Here is a 20537-nt window from a genome sequence, read left to right as displayed (position 1 = left end):
TTTTGTTTATAATGGTGCACTAGATATTTTATTTTGAAGTTTCATTAGATCACTCTTTTAAGTACGAATTGCTGATTACGTACTTATGATGCTCTCTTTTAAATGTTCAGTATCAGCTACACATTTAATATGTGGCATATTTTCACAGCAATGGCTGTATTTCTGCTTGGACATAACACACATCACACTTAGAGCCATTTCTTGGGCTCATACACCCACATCAAAAAAAGTTTTCATCACCCCAGCTCCCAGAACTCCTGAAGATAGACAGTGAGTGTGGATATTGTATCACAGACACAGTCCCTTTCACTGTACTGAGATGTCACTAACCCATCCAAAGATGTAAACAACCATACATGAGCAGCACCTATTAGACGGATGGGGTCCAACAGCTGATCATTCCCAGTCATTCCACCAGAAAGGAGGTACATGGCTCATGTTGTCAGAAGTTCAACTGTGCCTAGATGGTCAATACTGTGGATTGACCACATCTGCATTGTTACTTTGTGTCAGGAAGGGCTCTCAACAAGGGAAGTGTCCAGGTGTCTTGGAGTGAACCAAAGCAATGTTGTTCAGACATGGAGTAGATACAGAGAGACAAGAACTGTCAATGACATGCCTCGCTACTAATGCAGTGGATGACCGCTACCTATGAATTATGGCTTATAGGAGCCCTGACTGCAATGCCACCATGTTGAATCATGCTTTTTGTACAGCCACAAGACGTCATGTTATGACTCAAACAGTGCGCAATAGGCTGCACGATGTGAAACTTCACTCCCAACGTAAATGGTGAGGTCCATTTTTGTAACCATGACACCATGCTGTGCAGTACAGATGGGCCCAACAACATGCCAAATGGACTGCTCAGGATTGGTGTCATGTTCTCTTTACCAATGAGTGTCACATATGCCTTCAAGTAGACAATTGTCAGAGACATGTCTGGAGGCAACCTGGTCAGGCTGGATGCCTTTGACACACTGTCCAACGAGTGCAGCAAGGTGGAGGTCCCCTGATGTTTTGGGGTGGCATTATGTGGGGGCGATATACACCACTGGTGTTCATGGAAGGTGCCGTAATGGCTGTACGGTACGTGAATGCCATCCTCCCACTGATAGTGCAACCATATTGGGAGCATATTGGCAAGGCATTTGTTTTCATGAATGACAATTTGTGCCCATCTTGTGAATGACTTCCTTCAGGATATGACATTGCTGGACTGGAGTGGCCAGCATGTTCTCCAGACTTGAACCCTATCGAACATGCCTGGGATAGATTGAAAAGGGCTGTTTATGGATGACATGACCCACCAACCATTCTGAGGGATCTACACTGAACCACCATTGAGGAGTGGGACAATCTGGACCAACAGTGCCTTAATGAACTTGTGGATAGTATGGTCAACAAATACAGGCACGCATCAATGCAAGAGGATGTGCTATTGGTTATTAGAGGTACTGGTGTGTACAGCAATCTGGACCACCACCTCTGAAGCTCTCACTGGGTGGTGGTACAACATACAATGTGTGGTTTTCATGAGTAATAAAAAGGGTGGAAATGATGTTTATGTTGACCTCTATTCCAATTTTCTGTGCAGGTTCCAGAACTCTCAGAATCGAGGTGATGCAAAACATTTTTTTGATCTGTGTATATACCAGTAGTTAACTATTTCTAGACACTTTTTCCTGACACTTGATTGATGATATTACACACTGTGCATTGAAGATAACAATAAAAATTAATTTTTATGTATGTCATACATTTTTCACTCAGTTTACATTTATATATCCAGAGCTAACACATTGACTGCCATGTTGTTACTTCTAAACACGTGACGATGAAAGTATTAAGCAACTACTGCACACAGAGTGACAGTACGCTGCACAAACTCACTGTTGTACAAGGACAAAGCACATACTGTGAGTTCAATCAAGATGGAAGAGGAAGGTAACTATATGTCATTTGGCAGGAAACCAAATGAGATATATAATTCTGAGAAACATAACAAAGAAGCAAGATATTGCACGAGAAAAGTTCTTTAATTCGTAGAAGAATGAAAATATAATCAATATGGTGATTTACTTACTAAAATATGCTAAATTAGAGATAAATGACCATATATATTCATTAATATGATGTAACAAATTAAAATACTTCTTACCTATGTGGCAAGTGAATACCTCATACCCACTGAACTTGAGCACCATCTTTGGGTATGTGGGAAGCTAGTGCTCTGTAGCAAAGGGACAGCAGGGATGAGAGCTGTGTGGCTTGTGTGGAGTGTTGGAGAGGATTGCACATGAAGCAAAGAGTACTTTTTTTTTAGGTTAGCATGACCAGCTTTTGTGGTGTGTACATGTTCCAGCAGCAGGTCCTGTGTGCTAGTGCTGTTGGTATAGAGCTCTGTTGCAGTTATTGCAGTGTGCCAGCTATTTAATGTGTAGTTTGAGTGAACATTTGCTCAGCTTGTTTGCCATGCTTCATTGAAAACAGAGCTTGGGATTTGCCACTACCTGTTTTAATGGTGAGTATTCTTTGACATTTCTGTACCACTCATTTTGGCTGGTGACTCTCATGTGTGCTGCACCAGTTTAATGATTATTGACTACTAGGTGCTTAATGATTATTGGCTACTAAGTGCTCAACTCTCCTCTGCCCCGAATGTCTATTTCTCTCCTTTGTAGGCAAGCTACTGGATCTATTATGGCTACTTCTTCTTAAGCTAAAAGGGAAAATACTCCAGGGAGATCAGTCTACATTAAAGTCTTTTGGGGTTATTCATGTTTATTCTTTTAAAGGGTCTTGCAATCTGTATGTGTTGTTGTGTTGTTTTATTTTATTTTATTTTTTTTACTAGTAGGGAACTATCCTAGGTGGAAATAAAAACCTTTATGCAGAAGCATTCGTGATTTGTAATTCTTGTCAAGTTTTAGTTAATAGTTGCCTGAGTGATCCTTCGGATATACAGGAGTTCTTTTTGCTTGTTAACATTTTTAACTCACATTCTTTAGCTGAGCAATTCTTCATGGTTGAGGTAATTGGTAGCAGATGCAATGTGTCATGAAAAGAGACCTTACATTGTTTGGTATACTTGAAATTTTTTTGGAGATTAATGTTTGTGTCTTGATGCTGTTAATTAGTCTTGTTGGTTTCTGCTCTAGTCTTGAGTACAGTGATTTTTTATATGGGCCAATGAACTGTTGTTTTATCCCTGCTTTATTTAAGCGATATTTTACATATATTTTAGTTGAGCTAATGTTAACTTCAAGCTTGTCACCATGGATCAAGTCCTGAGCTTTACCTCGGAGTGAAATGTGCCATGTACAGGCTTGTACCCTGACCTCACATTTGGCCCATTCCTTGTAGTTCATTGTGATCTAAGGAACTTCTTTGAGGAAATTGCTTTGCTTGAAATTCTGGAAGCATTGTTACATTGGTAAAGAAAATTATCTTAGAATGATGATATGTAGCCTCATACTTTACTGCCACGATAACACACTCACAATCTCTAATTTGTGACTACATGTATTCAGAATTGGTAGTGAAATAGTAACTGCAGGCTCTGAAAAAGTTTGCTACAATTCATAGCAATCTGCACAAGATCTAGAAAATGATTGACAATTGTTAGTCATGAGCCTTTATCCCAGAAAGCGTTACAAGCACTTGCTGAAACTGGAAGCATCGGTTTCTCAGCTGTGAATGTGGTGATTACATCTCTTAAAATAAACTCATGTACACCATTTCCAATTAATACAATTATTATTAACTAAGAAATACAGATGCTTACATAAACAATGGCCAAGGCAAGATTGAATAGGCTAGCTGAAACAGAAAGAAAAAATGTATCAAAGCGAGTGACAAACACAAAACTTCTTGGCAGATTAAAACTGTGTGCAGGACTGAGACTCGAACTCAGGACCTTGGCCTGTCACAGGCAATCTTACAGGAAGTTTCATATCAGCACACACTCTGCTGCAGTGTAAAATTTTCATTCTGGAACAACTTGCAAAAATTTGGAGAACATTTTGTTGATTTTTACCACAATTACTGATATATATTAAGTTAGCCTTCTCTGGCTATGCATTTAACTGCCATTTACTTAAAGATTCTTAATAGCATTTGTGGTACAAAATATATACAGCTTTATGATTCATTTGATATATCCTTTTACTGTCCCATCTGATTGGGGCAAAGATTTTTCTTTATAAAATTACTTGGTGAAATCAAATGTTTCTTTGACTGTTTGGAGTGTGTGTGTAGGATGTGTATTTCATACTTAAAGCCACTTTTATACTCATGAGATATAGGCTTCATGCATTTCACTCAATTTTAGTCTGTCCACTTAACGTATATTAGAAAGTAGCAAAAAAATTACTTCAAATATTTTTCTAGAAAGAGAAAAACATTGAGAAATAGTACTTCATAATTTATTTGAGTTAAAATGTAGTTCACTCATATTGGATTATGGTGATACTTGTACATCTGAACCAGGAATCTCCAGGAAAGCTTTGCAGGACAATTGGGTTTGATACTTCCAGGTCACTTTGTGTAGGACTCCAGGAAGTTTCATTGATTGTACTGTATTTTTATTGATCCAGGCTATCATAGTATTGTACAGCTGTACATATGATGTTGGACAGGTCAAGAGAGCTATTTACAAGTAATTTTTACAAATTGATTTTTACGTTATTTTGTAGCAAGGAAATTATCTATCTTAAACAAAACAGTTGATACAAATCATAGAATTGTATGGTTGTACATATCATATTGGACAGGTCAAGAGAACATATCTGCAAGTAATTTTTAATAAATTGATTTTACATTATTTTGTAATGGGGAAGTTAGCTATGTTTAACAAAACAGTAAATAGAAATGTTGTATAGTAAAATACAAACAGCCAATACAAATGTAATAGTAAAATAATCCAGTATATTTCATAGAAATGCACAGTATATAATAATTCAGTATATTTCATAGACATGCACAGTATATAATTTTCAGACCTAATTGAACATTTATCATAAAATTGTTTACAATTTTAACCCCTTTCAAAAAAATGATCAACTGCATAAAAGCAATGGTCCAAGAGATATTTTTTTAACTTATGCATGAAGGCTCTTGGGTTTTTTGTTGCTTTGATTTCATTTGGTAAATTATTATACATTTGTATCCCAACATTTAAAACACATTTTGGTAGCAGGTAGTTCTGGACTGAATCATATTTAGGTCAGATTGCTGCCTTGTTGCATAGTTATGAATATCTCCATTGAGTTTTAATGTGCAGTCATTGTTTAACAGGTATGACTTGACAAATGAGACAATATTATAAATGTAAGCAGAGGACAGTGTCATAATCCCATTTGTTTTGAAATGTCATCTGCATGATTCATTATGTCTTATGCGTATTGCCTTTTTTTGCATTTTGAAAATATATCTACTGCCAGGTGAGTTCCCCCGAAATATGATTCCATACTGTAATGTAGAGTGGAAGAAAGCATAATATACATGTATGAGAACAGATGTCCGCAGCTCGTGGTTGTGCGGTAGCGTTCTCGCTTCCCATGCCCGGGTTCCCAGGTTTGATTCCTGGCGGGGTCAGGGATTTTCTCTGCCTCGTGATGACTGGGTTGTGTGATGTCCTTAGGTTAGTTAGGTTTAAGTAGCTCTAAGTTCTAGGGGACTGATGACCATAGATGTTAAGTCCCATAGTGCTCAGAGCCATTTTTGAGAACAGATTTTGTGGTTGATTTTTTGAGTATCCTTAAAATTTAACACACAGTTGATAGCTTTTTTGAGATATAATTTGTGTGAGTCTCCCACTTAAGATTTTCTTGAAGCCATATGCCAAGAAATTTGACAGAGTTGATGCACATAAGCTCTTGGTTATTTAGAATCACATTGGGCATTTCTTGTGAATGGGATGAGAGTCTGAAGTTGATGTACATTGTTTTCTGTATATTTTTAATCAGTTTGTTCTCGTTGGACCATTATCTGAGTGACGACATAAGTGGTTTAATTTTTTGGTTGTGGTCCTCTGTATCAGTACCTGTTATTAGTATACTCGTGTCATAAGCAAAAAGTGTGGTATGTTCTGTATCAAGCTTCGTGCTTATGTCATCAATGTATAGCAGAAACAGTATGGGTCCCAGGATTGAGCCTTATGGCACACCATATCTAATAGGCATTGTGTCAGAGGAGTGGACAGTAGATTGATGGGTGGTTGTATTCTTTTTTTTCAAAATTAATTTCAACTTTTTTGAAATCTATTTGTTAGGTAAGATTCTAACCATTTGTTTGCAATTCCTCTTATACCTTTATTTGCTAACTTCTTAAGGAGTATGGTATGGTCAATTACATCAAAGGCTTTGGATAAATCTAAAAAGATACCAGTAGTGATTTTCATATTATCCAGTGCTTTTAAGGTTTTGTTGAGATACTCATAAATAGCTGTGGTAGTTGTCTTTTGCTTTCTAAAACCATGCTGGAGTTTTGTTAATAAGGATAGTTTATTAGTAAAGTCTTACAATCTTGTGTAAAATAATTTTTCAAATATTTTTGAGAATAAGCTGAGTTGTGCTATGGGCCTGTAATTGGCTACATCATTTTAGGGCCCTTTTTAGAAGTCTTTAGTAGGTCAGGGAAAACTCCATTTGTAAAGGATGCATTTATTTTGTGGGTTAGGTGTTCTACAATGGATTCTCCACATTTCTTTACAATTAAATCAGGAATGTTGTCACTTCCATTGGAGTACTTATTCTTTAGTCCTTTTATAGCTGTAATTACTTCAGTATTGGAGACTTTGTGAAGAAACATTGATGCCCGTACTGGTATGGTTTCTATTAGTGTTTGGTGTTGAGTCTTTGATCTGTGGCAGTTTTTCTTTATCAGGTTTTCTGCTATTTTGCTAAAATAGTCATTAAAACCATTTACTATTTTTTGGGGATCAGATGTGACTTCATCATTTAGGTTTAGTTTTAATGTTTTGTTTATAGCATGCAGCTTACTGTTTGTTTCATTTTTTACAACTGTCCACAAGCCTTTCCTTTTATTGTTAGATTCCTTTATAAATTTATCTTTGTATAATTTTTTTGCTTATTGGATTACTTTTCTGTAGATTGCAAAATAGGTCTTACAATATGACCTAAGCTGATCATCGACTTCATGGTGTTTCATGTGATTTTTTAAGTCATGCTTATTTTGGCTGGAAATCCTTATCCCTTTTGTTACCCATGAGTTTGTGTGTTTGTTTCCGATTTTCCTGGATTTCAGTGGAAATGCAGTATTGAAGTGGCGGAGAAATGTTTCATGTAAGGAATTAAATATGTAGCTTACATCATTTTCTTTATAGACCTCTGCCCAGTTTTCAGCCCTTAACAGATAGTAAAAAAGCCTTATATTATCATCATTAAATTGCCTTTGCATTTTAGTTATTGTGGGATATTGTCCTATGTAATTTAAATTCGCCATCAATATTTGGGCTTCATGGTCACTACTGTAACCTGTGCTGATGACTTCAATTGAGTGGTGTAGTTTGTCTGCATTTATGAAAATCTGATCTAAAGCTGTTTTTGAATTTTTGTGATCCTGGTTGGTGTGTTTACAGTTGGGGGTAGGTTGAATGAATTTGTAATATTCAACGATTCATCTTTGTTTTTTCCAGGTGTGAGGAAGTCAATATTAAAATCTCCACTTATTAATATATTTTTGTTTAGTGAGTGAATTTTTGTGAGTAGTGCTTTGAGGGAGTGATTGAAGGTTTGAATGTTCCCATCAGGGGCTCTATATACATTCGGTATCAGTAAGTTATAGTCTGTTAAGATAATTAAGGAGAATTCAAAGTCTGTTTCTATTTGCATATTATTGTACTTTGTGAGGCTTTTGTAGCTCAATTTTTTTTTTACATAGAGTGCTGTACCACCTCCCTTACTTTTGTTCTGACAAGAATAACCAGCTAGAGTAAATTTGGCAAGTGACGTTTTTTTAATTTTGTCTTCTGTTAACCAGTGTTCAGTAGTACAGAGAACATGTAAGTGTGACTTTGTTTTTTGGAAGAGATCTATTTCTAGTAACTTATTAAACATTGACTGCACATGATGGTGTAATATTTTAAAAGATAATAGTGGCTGTTTTCCAATGGAATGATTTTTGACACCACTCACCGGGTTTTCTTGTAGTTTTGGTTCATTAAGATTTTGCTCTGCATCTGTTTTCCTTTGGTTTGCTGCTAGCAGGGAGCTACTGGTGTTCTTTCCCATAAAAAATCCTGGCTGTAGGCTGGAGGTCTGCATTTTCGTGTTGAAGATATTGTCACAGTTTCCAATGGTACTGATTTGGAGTGTGGTTGCACATTTTTTGCTGTTTCCACTTGGATGTCGTGGACTGACTGATTTGTGGCACTTGACGAGATTTTTGCATAGGATGTTGGTGGTGACTTGGTGCTGACTGTGGATACCTTCTTCTTTTCTAACACTGTTTCTGATGTTTTCCTTGATGATCCTGACTGCATATTCACTTTTGTTGTTGTTACTGATGACTCTTTAGCTCCTGGTGTTGTTGGTTTAGCTGCAGTATTGCTCATTCTTCTGATATTGTCCACCAAATTAGCTTCATTTGACCACAAATATGTTTGATGTTCTGGTGTAACACGTTTTATGGCACTTGTTGTTACGAGTGAACTTTTGATGACATTCAGCAGATTAACATACAGTTCCTTTTTCCCATTTTTATGTAAATGAAGCCCATGCCTCGTGAAGTCTTTCTATTGGAGGAAGCTATTTACATCTAAAACTCTGATGTGTTCACTGTAAGATGCCTTTTGCATCAAGTAACTGTTCATTTGGTAGATTTTGCAGTTTTCATTTGGCATGTTATATCTATATGGTATTGTGCATAGAATTAGTTGGGTGTACCTAGTTTTTGCGATGGTTTCATCTAGTGATGTCATAAAACCACATTTTGATCCATTAATATCGTTTGCACCAGCTAAGACCACAACATAATCATTTTGTCCTAGACTACACGTTTTGTTTTGTATATTGCATGTTGCTTCTTTGAATATAGCATTTGGCTTTATCAAAGATTAAATTTATAGCTGGTTGTTGAAATTTCATACAGTACTTTTGCACAGTTCCTACCATGACTATCTGAAAGTAACAGTACCTGTTTTTTGTTATTTGTAAGCTGACTCATGTTCGTGTTTGTTTTCAACTTACTACAGTCATTTTTCTTAACCATTTTTAAATTACACGAGAAGTGTTCAGAAGCACTTTGTAGGTAACCTTTGTTTACTGTTTCACATTTTTCATGTTCACTCTTTTTCAATGGAGCATCATTTCTTTTGTTAGTACAAATATTTACCACATCACTGTACAAATTTTGAACTTTTTCCTTATGTGGCGGTGGTTTACATAGAAGAGACATATAAATGGGAATTATGCTGATTTTATCTGTGAGTTACTTGTGTGTGCAACAAAACACATACCCCTAGTGAATTATTTATCTTTAATGATACTAGGAATTAAACTTTATTTTTGATATATCGATTGATATGCATATGATTATTGTGCATGTAACAGAGGCTGTATTATCATTAGGTAATTCCAGTCAGTTACACTGCCCATATATATTGTTTACAAAGTATTGTACATAGCTCTTGAACTAGTTCATTCACGTGATAGCAGATAAAAGGAAAATAGCAAAACAGATGCTGTAGGCGACATTACCTTTATATATCATCCCATAGATTACAAAGCTATCTTCATTCACACAGTTAAACTTCAGGAGTGCAGACTCCATGTCTAAGGCATTGTCAACAACTGGAATTAAAATACCTCAAAGACTGGTTTGTTGCTCATGCCACCATATTGCTAGTCAGTGGTAGTGCCCAAACTCATGATACACTCGTAAAGTTTAGCACATGTACTTTTCAGCTGCAACTTTTGCTATAACATCAATTGTCTCTTGGATGGATGATGAGGACTCATCTCATGATCACCACACCATATTATATGTGTGCAAATGAACATTACTGTTATTTACAGAGGTCTATGCTTTACCAGTTACCCTGTTAGCTTTTCAAGTGCATTTATGTATTGGTTGCTTGAAACTGACACCATCATAATTCCTCTCTGCATTGCCTTATTTGCACATTGTTTTACTTACATGTTTCAAGGCCTCACTCACAAGAAATTCAATTAGAATACAGTTACTGATGTTCTTAATGGTTTACATGTCATAACAATTTGCACATTTACAGATTTTCTGCATATCTCATTCTCATTTTACAGAAACATAATTTTTTTTCGGCTGGTGTTCTCATAAATTATTCCTAATAGAGCAGAATCACTCAATAATGTTTGGCAAGTCTCAGCATCAGAGATATGTAGTAAAATCACTACACTCATAACTCCTTTGGTAAGGGAAAAGAATAATTTCATGAGTCTGAGACCTGTTTGACATTAATTTCAGACATAGCAGACAATCAGTTAGTTGGCTGGTTGATTTGGGGGAAGTGGACCAAACAGCTAGGTCAATAGTCCCATCAGATAAGGTAAGGCTGCAGAAGGAAGTTGGTTATGCCCTTTCAAAGGAACCATTCTGTCATTTGCCTGAAGCAATGTAGGGAAATCATGGAAAATCTAAATCAGGATGCCCAGATGTGTGTGTAAACTGTCGTCCTCCCAAATGCAATCCAGTATACTAACTACTGCAGCATCCCACTTGGTTGGACAATTAGTTAAATCAAACCTTGTAGAGGACCATTGACTTTTCATTCCCTCTTACCCACTAGAATATGACAAAACTGCATTTACTTCCATGCTCAATAGTAGTAGTAGTAGTAGTGGTAGTAGTAGTAGTTTATTCATTGAGAGACAATGTATATTGCATGGATTTCGTCAAAAAATATATAGTATATATACAAATATAATAGAGGGAAACATTCCACATGGGAAAAATATATCAAAAAACAAAGATGATGTGACTTACCAAACGAAAGCGCTGGCACATCAATAGACACACAAACAAACACAAACATACACACAAAATTCTAGCTTTTGCAACCAACGGTTGCTTCATCAGGAAAGATGGAAGGAGAGGGAAAGATGAAAGGATTTGGGTTTTAAGGGAGAGGGTAAGGAGTCATTCCAATCCCGGGAGCGGAAAGACTTACCTTAGGGGGAAAAAAGGATGGGTATACACTCGCACACACACACATATCCATCCACACATATACAGTCACAAGCAGACATATACAGAGGCAAAGAGTTTGGGCAGAGTTGTCAGTCGAGGCGGAAGTGCAGAGGCAAAGATGTTGTTTAATGACAGGTGAGGTATGAGTGGCGGCAACTTGAAATTAGCGGAGATTGACGCCTGGTGGATAACGGGAAGAGAGGATATATTGAAGAGCAAGTTCCCATCTCCAGATTTCGGATAGGTTGGTGTTAGTGGGAAGTATCCAGATAACCCGGACGGTGTAACACTGTGCCAAGATGTGCTGGCCATGCACCAAGGCATGTTTAGCCACAGGGTGATCCTCATTACCAACAAACACTGTCTGCCTGTGTCCATTCATGCAAATGGACAGTTTGTTGCTGGTCATTCCCACACAGAATGCGTCACAGTGTAGGCAGGTCAGTTGGTAGATCACGTGGGTGCTTTCACATTTGGCTCTGCCTTTGATCGTGTACACCTTCCGGGTTACAGGACTGGAGTAGGTGGTGGTGGGAGGGTGCATGGGACAGGTTTTACACCGGGGGCGGTTACAAAGGTAGGAACAAGAGGGTAGGGAAGGTGGTTTGGGGATTTCATAGGGATGAACTAAGAGGTTACGAAGGTTAAACCAGCTACAATGGGGCGGCCGGGATGATTGGGTTTGTGAATTTTAGGAAGAAGGTAGAAGGTAGGGGTGCGGGGTGTCAGTGGGGTCAGGAGGTTGATGGAGTCAGGTGAAAGGTTTTGTAGGGGGCCTAAGGTTCTGAGGATTCCTTGAAGCTCCGCCTGGACATCAGGAATGGGATTACCTTGGCAAACTTTGTATGTGGTGTTGTCTGAAAGCTGACGCAGTCCCTCAGCCACATACTCCCGACGATCAAGTACCACGGTCGTGGAACCCTTGTCCGCCGGAAGGATGATGATGGACCGGTCAGCCTTCAGATCACGGATAGCTTGGGCTTCAGCAGTGGTGATGTTGGGAGTACGATTAAGGTTTTTTAAGAAGGATTGAGAGGCAAGGCGGTAATTATTCTAACAGCTCGTTTTTGTAGAGTGAAGATGTTTTTGATATTTTTCTTACTATGACCCCAGAAGGTGAGGCCATAGGTAATAGCAGAATGTATATAAGTAAAGTAAACAGCTCTGCTACATTCCCTACTACATACAAAGCTAATAACACGTAAAGCAAAGCAAGCAGAGCTTAACTTATGCGAGAGATACAGGATATGGGATTTCCAGTCTAAATTTTTGTCTGTATGTACACCTGTACACATGTACTCATTTCTGAAAGTATTTGTATGGAGTGTAGCCATGTATGGAAGTGAAACATGGACAGTAAATAGTTTGGACAAGAAGAGAATAGAAGCTTTCGAAATGTGGTGCTACAGAAGAATGCTGAAGATTAGATGGGTAGATCACATAACTAATGAGGAAGTATTGAATGGGATTGGGGAGAAGAGAAGTTTGTGGCACAACTTGACCAGAAGAAGGGATCGGTTGGTAGGGCATGTTCTGAGGCATCAAGGGATCACCAATTTAGTATTGGAGGGCAGCGTGGAGGGTAAAAATCGTAGGGGGAGACCAAGAGATGAATACACTAAGCAGATTCAGAAGGATGTAGGTTGCAGTAGGTACTGGGAGATGAAGAAGCTTGCACAGGATAAAGTAGCATGGAGAGATGCATCAAACCAGTCTCAGGACTGAAGACCATAACAACAACAACACATGTACACCTAAGAATTTTGTGGCAGCAACTCTCACAATTTCTTTATTTTGTATTCTGAGATCTAGATCAGAGTGTGACTTTGCTTTCCTGTAATGGATATAATTAGTTTTAGAGATATTTATGGTTAATTTGTTCACTTCAAACCAATTTTGCAAATATTCTATAACTCTGGTTGCAGATGTTGGCAATACCCGGTTTATGTCAGTTACTACAATGTTTGTGTCATCCGCAAACAGGGTTATAACTGACATAAGGGTCATGCCCCTTGATTCTGATGCTCTTAATCAATACTTAAGATCACAGTGGCCACACTATGCAAACATTTTCTTGTGACACATCAAGTGCATTTTTTCACTTAAATGGAAGACTAGTCACCTATGCCCTAGCTCCTGTTACCACACCAACAGCATTTGCATATGGGTTAGATATACAGTCTGAGGTACTTGCAGTCAAGGTATTTCCTCTACATAACCAAAACTTATTGGGCATTGTAATTTCTGTTCCCAATTTCTTAACATTATTAACTGAGCAGAATATTATACTCACTGTAATTAGTACAGTTGCATTATTAAAGCCTATGCTCTCCCTATTTTATAGGTTCTGTCAATATATGCATTCAGTTATTGGAAATATCTCTTCAAGTCATGATAAGGATACAGACCTTTAATTTTCCTTGTAGTCCAATAGGCCAGTAGTTAATGTAAGCCACAATATATTTAACATACCCACTGCATACTACTGTCAAAATTGGGAGCTTGAATGTGACTGACACTAGTTTGTTGAAATAGCCACTACAGGGTGAGTCTAATTTCTGACTTTTACAACATTCACAGTGGGATACTGATTATGCCAATGAGTGTGAACATCACGATTTACTTCAGGATTCTGTTGTGGATAAGTGTTATCTGATTTTGCTGACTGGAATGCGGCTGGTTCTTTGAATTACTCTGTGCTGTACTGAACTGTAGTGTGTTTTGAGCATTGGAATACCAATGGTTTACAGTTATTGTGATTATTCTTGGGGCATGCTCCATTATTTTTATAACCCAGATGGGGCCTATCATCAGTCCTTCACCTTCTCTTATGATTTGGGGAGTCAGTCTACGTCTACATCTGCATTCTGAAGGGTGTACTCCATTATTTTTATAGCCTGGATGGTGCCTATCATCAGTCATTCTCCTTCTCTTATGATTTGGAGAGTCAATCTACATCTACATCTACATCTACATCTCCACTATGCAAACCACTGTGAGGTGCATGCTAGAGGGTACATCCCATTGTACTAGTTAGCATGGTTTCTTCCTGTTCCATTCACATATGGAGTGTGGAAAGAATAATTATTTAAATGCCTCTGTGCATGCAGTAATCATTCTAATCTTATCCTCATGATCCCTATGTGAGCAATATGTAGGTGGTTATAGTATATTCCTAGAGTAATAATTTAAAGGTGGTTCTTGAAATTTTGGTAATAGACTTTCTTGGGATACTTTACGTCTATCTTCCAGAGTCTTCCAATTCAGTTCCTTCAATATCTCTGTGACACTCTCCCAAGAATTAAAAAAAAAACCTGTCACCATTCATGCATCACTTTCTATATGTGCATACCCACCACCACAAGACATCTGAGGCATTGGCAGTGGGGCAACAAATCCAGTATGAGCATTAGCTGATCAGTCGTGATTCTTGTCATACTACTGACATGACAGCACTTTCTGATTCATTCCATTCCCATTCCTATGATTATTTCCATTGCTAATAGCCCTTCCAACTTCATTTATTAAATCAGTGGAGTAGAGTAATCATTAAAAGTATTCCAATTTGGAGTCAAGTACCTGCACTAAATTTTCTGTAATGGGACTCACCAACTTGCCTTTCAGAACATAACAGATCCTATCTGCAACTCTTATTCAAATATTTCTCAAAATACTTCCTTAGGCTTCATAGTATAGGACTATCTAATTCTGGATTAAAGCATTCTTTTCTCAGTTTTGTTGAGCACATTTTGACCAATACTTTGCCAAAAAGGCATTTTCAAATTTCTCATATGTGTGACAATGTTCTGCAGTTGTGATAGCCAATAGGGCAGCCCCATCCTGGACAAAGCTTGTGATGAACTGAATCTTATGTGGGTCAGATACCATTTTACAGATTATATTCGTAAGTATTTAACAAAAATAACACAATGAATGGTTTTTTTTTCTAGTATGATACCTAAAATTGTCTATGTTTGAGGAGATTTTCCTCCAATAAGACAGATATAAGGGTGTGTCCTCACACGAAACTCCTACTGTTATAGTTTTGTGGTAATTGTCTACTGAAATTCCACATTTAAGAAATGGTTAATGCAGGAGAATCATATAAACATACTGTCATTTGACCATTGCACAGAGTCTCGTATGGATGACACAGTAATAAGCATCCCTGGCATAGAGAAACAAATGAAAGGGTTGAAATGAAATAAGTCACCAGGTCCAGATAGAACCCCAATTTCTTTTTTACAAAAAGTACTCTACGGCTTTGGCTCCTTACTTATTTTGTGTATATTGTGAATGTCTTGACCAATGTAAAGTACCAAGTGATTGGTAAAAAGCACAGGTGACTCCTGTAGACAATAAGAATAAAACAACAGACCCACAAAATTACAGACAAATATCCTTAACATCAATTTGCTGCAGAATTCTAGATCATATTCTGAGTTTGAATATAATAAATCTCCTACAGACCAAAAAGCTCTTACCTATGAATCAGCACAGCTTTAAAAAGCATTGCTTGTGTGAAACCCAGCTTGGTCTTGGTCTTTTCTCACATGATATACTGCAAACTTTGGATGAAGGGAAACAGGCTGATTATGTATTTCTTGATTTTCGGAAAGCATTCAACATGGTACCCCACAGCAGATTGTTAATGTAGGTATGTGCTTATGAAATAGGCTCCCAGATATGTGACTGGCTTGAAGACTTCTTAAGTGATGGAACCCAGATTGTTGTCCTCGTCGGTGAGTGTTCATCGCAGACAGGGCTAGCATCAGGTGTTGATTTGATTTGATTTGATTGATTTGATTTATTTCGTGTTCCATAGGTCCAACTGTGTTGGATACACAAGGACGTGGAACGAGTCAGTTTTTTACAAATACAATCTGATAATCTTATAGCATATACAGAAATTTGAGTACATAATTATATAAAAATTTATACAGTAAATTCTTTGGGCAGCAATACAGAAAAAGAAAATACATATTTTCTTAGAATCATTAAAACACTACAGAAAAGAGATATGGAGCACACACAGTTACAGAGCTCAGGTTAAATAAAATTCATAGTGGCATTATGTCAACTTGTATTATATAGTATTAAAATATTACAATTTATTTAGTTAAAAATTCATCTAGACTGTAAAACGCTTTTTCTAGCAAGAATATGTTTAGAGCTTTCTTAAACTCACTATTGTTATGAATCTTTGTCTTTATTTCGGGAGGAAGAGCATTGAAGAGTTTTGCTCCAGTGTAGTGGACACCCTTTTGTGCCAAGCTCAAATTTCTGAGTTCACTGTGTATGTCATACTTCCTCCGTGTGTTATGCTCATGATAATTACTGTTTGGTTGAAATATATCTATATTTTTACAAACAAAACATATGAGAGAAAAAATATATTGGCATGTAGTTGTGTATATTTTAAGATTACGAAAACTATTTCTACAAGAGTCTCTTGGGCGCAATCCACATATAATTCTTAAAGCTCGCTTCTGTGCAATGAACACTTTCCTTGCTAATGGCTGGTTGCCCCAAAAAATAATTCTGTACTCAATGAGACAATGAAAATAGCCATAATATGCCACTTTTGCAGTGTTAGGTTCAACACATGTAGTGACAACCCGTAAAGCATAGGTAGCAGAGCTAAGCCTCTTACAGAGATCAATAATATGTGAAGACCAGTTCATTTTCTTGTCAATGTGCACTCCAAGAAATTTTGTTGTTTCCATTCTAACTATTGATTGATTACCACATGTCACACTTATCTCTCTCACTTTTTCTGTTTTTGTACAGAGTTGAATAAAGCTGGTCTTACTGGAATTTAATGAGAGACCATTCACCTTGAACCAATTAACCATATCTGAGAGTATGTGATTAATGAGTTCCTCAAGAGTGTTGTCTGTTCTACTGCTCATAAAAATTGTGGTATCATCAGCAAATAATGTAAATTTACACGGCAGGCTTGTACATGATGGTAGATCATTTATAAAAATCAGGAATAATAGTGGCCCAAGAATTGAGCCCTGGGGCACTCCACATGTAATGGAACTCCATTCAGAATCTGAGGAAGTGTCACATACTCCACCCAAGCTATTCAACACAACTTTTTGTTTTCTGTCTTGGAGGTACGACTGTAGCCAATTGCCTGCAACACCACTTATTCCTACTAATTTTGCTTTTTGCAAGAGAATCTGGTGATCAACACAGTCAAACGCTTTGGATAAATCACAGAAGACACCAAGTGCTAGCATTTTTTCATTAAGAGTTTCTAGGACTTCATTTGCAAGTGCGTAGACTGTATCTTCTGTTGAACGGCCCTTTTGAAAGCCAAACTGGCTCTTACTGAGAACTTCGTTCTTCATGAGATGATCAGTAATTCTTACATGTATTAGCTTTTCTAGAATTTTGGAGAAAGCTGTCAGCAAAGGGATAGGTCGATAGTTAGTTAGTTCCGCTTTATCACCCTTTTTGTACAGGGGCTTCACAATGGCATACTTAAGTCTACTGGGAACAACACCTTTCTGAAGGGAAGCATTGAAAATATGACAGAGAATGTCCCTTATCCACACACAAGAATATTTCAATAAATTACTAGATATATTATCAACCCCTGCAGAATTTGTACTTTTTAGAGACATGATGATTTTTTGAATTTCTTCTACAGTGACAGGATTAAAGTGCATTTCTGAAATTGTGTTTGAATATACAGCTTGACAAAGAGTTACAGCTTCATCAACATCAGGCTTGCAACCAATCTGTTGAGTTACTGATAGGAAGTGTTTATTAAAAATCTCAGCCACCATTTTGGGGTTATCTACTAGGATACCTTTATATCTGATATTATTTATATCTTCTTTACTTGTTGTATCTCTTCCTGTTTCTTTTTTTACAATGCTCCAAATTGCTTTTATTTTATTATTAGAATTACCAATTTTCGTCTCATAATAAAGGGCTTTTGATTTCTGTATTAGTTTCTTCAAAATTTTACAGTATATTCTATATTGTTCCCATTTTTCTACATATTTACAGAATCTTATTGCAGCATAAGTTTCCTTTTTGGTTTTACATGACTGTTTTATACCTTTTGTAATCCAAGGCTTGCTTACAGAATTGGAAGCCCTGTTTCTGACCCATTTCTTGGGAAATATTTCTTCAAAAAGAGCACAGAATTCATTTATAAAACAGTTAAATTTAGTATCAACATCATCATGGCTATATACTAAAGACCAATCCATTTGCTGCAACCTGTGGTTGAAAGTTCCTTTCGCCTCTTCATTAATTACTCTTATGAATTTCCATCGAGGAAATTCTTTTTTGAACAGATTAACGTCATAAATAGTGAGAATTTGTCCATCATGATCTGAAAGCCCACTTATAACCTGCCTGACAATATAATTCTGATGTCTATTTACATCTAAAAAAATGTTGTCTATCATAGTTTGGCACTTGGATGTAATTCTTGACCCAGGGAAGTGTGATAGGACCATTGTCATTTTCTATATACATAAATGATCTGGCAGGCAGGGTGGCAGCATTCTGTGGTTGTTCATTGATGATGCTGTGGTTTACAGGAAGGTGCTGAAATAAGTGTCGTAGGTTTATAAAAAACCACATTTCTATTTGGTGTGATGAATGGCAGCCGGCTATTAATTCAGAAATGTGGTTGAGTAGGAAAAACAAACCCACAAATTTGGATACAGCAGTAGTAGTGCCTTGTTTGACACACTCATGTGTTTATATATCTGTGTGTAATATTGCAAAGCATGTGAAGATTATGGTAGGGAAGGTGCAAGGTGAACTTCAGTTTATTGGGAGAATTTTAGGAAAGTATGGTTCATCTGTAAAGGAGACTGCATACAGTATGCTAGTGCAACCTATTCTTGAGTACTGCTCAAGTGTTTGGGATCCACACCAGGTTGGGTTGAAAGAAGACAATGAAGAAATTCGAAGGTGAGCTGCTAGGTTTGTTACCACTAGGTTCGATCAGCATGAAAGTGTTACAAATATACACTGTGAACTCAAGTGGGAATTCCTGGAGAGAATAAGACATTAATTTGAAAGAACATTACTGAGATAGTTTAGAGAATTGTATTTGAAGCTGACGGCAGAACGATCCTACTGCTGCCAACATGCATTCCAGATAGGGACCATGAATATAAGATACAAGAAATTATGGCTCTTACTGAGGTACACAATCACTTTTCACTCACTCTATCTGCAAGTGGAACAAGAAAGGAAATGACCAGTTGTGATACAGGGTACGCTCTCCCACACATCATACAGTGGCTTGCAGAGTATGTAGATGTAGATGTAGATGTAGATGTATCTGAACATTCATCATCAATGCATGCATTGTTTTGCAATATAGGACTATGATAGTGGTCAAAGGCTCCATCTGCTGAGCTATATGTGATATGTGTTATCACCAATTTGACTGTTTACGATATTTAATTCCTTTTCCACAGAATCAATTTGACCAGTTAATTTCTCTTGAATCTCATGTTGCCATTTGGGCAGATACTGAATCAAAATTTTCCTCATGAAACTAAGTTAGCTCTTGACAGCTTGCACTATGGTACGCTGTTCAGCATGTATGTCTGTGACACTCCAATCTTTCACTTTCCTTAGCTCTACTTCAAATTTTTCAGTAATTTTATTACCCTATTCTTTTAGAAGTTCCTCTATTTTGCTCTCTGTCTCAGCTGATAGACTTTTTATGCACAATGCTACTTGTTTCACTGTGAGCTTTAGTCTATTTTACTCTAGTTGCCAAGCATTAAGACTTTCAGACAAATCTTTTACCTTTTCAGGAAGGTCCATGATTGTTTCCTGTAAACCTAATATTTCACTATTTATGTAATCCAAATTGGATATTAATACTTCTGTTACATGGTTAGCCGCTTAATTGTTTCAGGTGCATCAGTTTTATTCAAGCTTGAACTTTGGACTTTGTAGTGAAATAAGAGCTGCAGGCTCTGAAAAAGTTTGCTACTGTTAGTAGCAACCTGCAGGAGATGTAGAAAAAGTAGATAATTTTTCATCAGCAAGCCATTATCTGGAAAGTGTTACATGTACTTACAGAAACTGGAGCTCCCATTTCTCAGCTGTGAAAATGATGATTATTACTCTTAAAGTAAATGTGTGTACACCATTTCCAGTTATTGCAGGTATTATTAACTAAGAACTACAAATGCTTACATAAATATTGGCTACGGCAGGAGAGAGTAGGCAATCTGAAGCAGAAGGGAAAAAAAGTATCAAAATAAGTGATGAACAACTTGCAAAAATTAAGAGATAATGTTTTGTTGATTTTAACACAATTACTGATATGCGTTAAGTTTGTCTTCTTT

At 37.1% G+C, this 20537-nt stretch overlaps 1 protein-coding gene across 1 annotated transcript in view; it reads left to right on the top strand.

The window, feature by feature from the left end:
- The window catches only part of LOC126092155 (ornithine decarboxylase 1-like), a 162132-nt gene that overhangs the window by 54501 nt on the left and 87094 nt on the right, over positions 1–20537 (top strand). The window lies entirely within an intron of this gene.

The sequence above is a fragment of the Schistocerca cancellata genome, chromosome 7, assembly GCF_023864275.1.
Source record: "Schistocerca cancellata isolate TAMUIC-IGC-003103 chromosome 7, iqSchCanc2.1, whole genome shotgun sequence".
Lineage (NCBI taxonomy): Eukaryota > Metazoa > Arthropoda > Insecta > Orthoptera > Acrididae > Schistocerca > Schistocerca cancellata.
The sequence above is the reverse complement of the archived record's forward strand: the minus strand, read 5'-3'. Positions and strand labels throughout refer to the sequence as shown.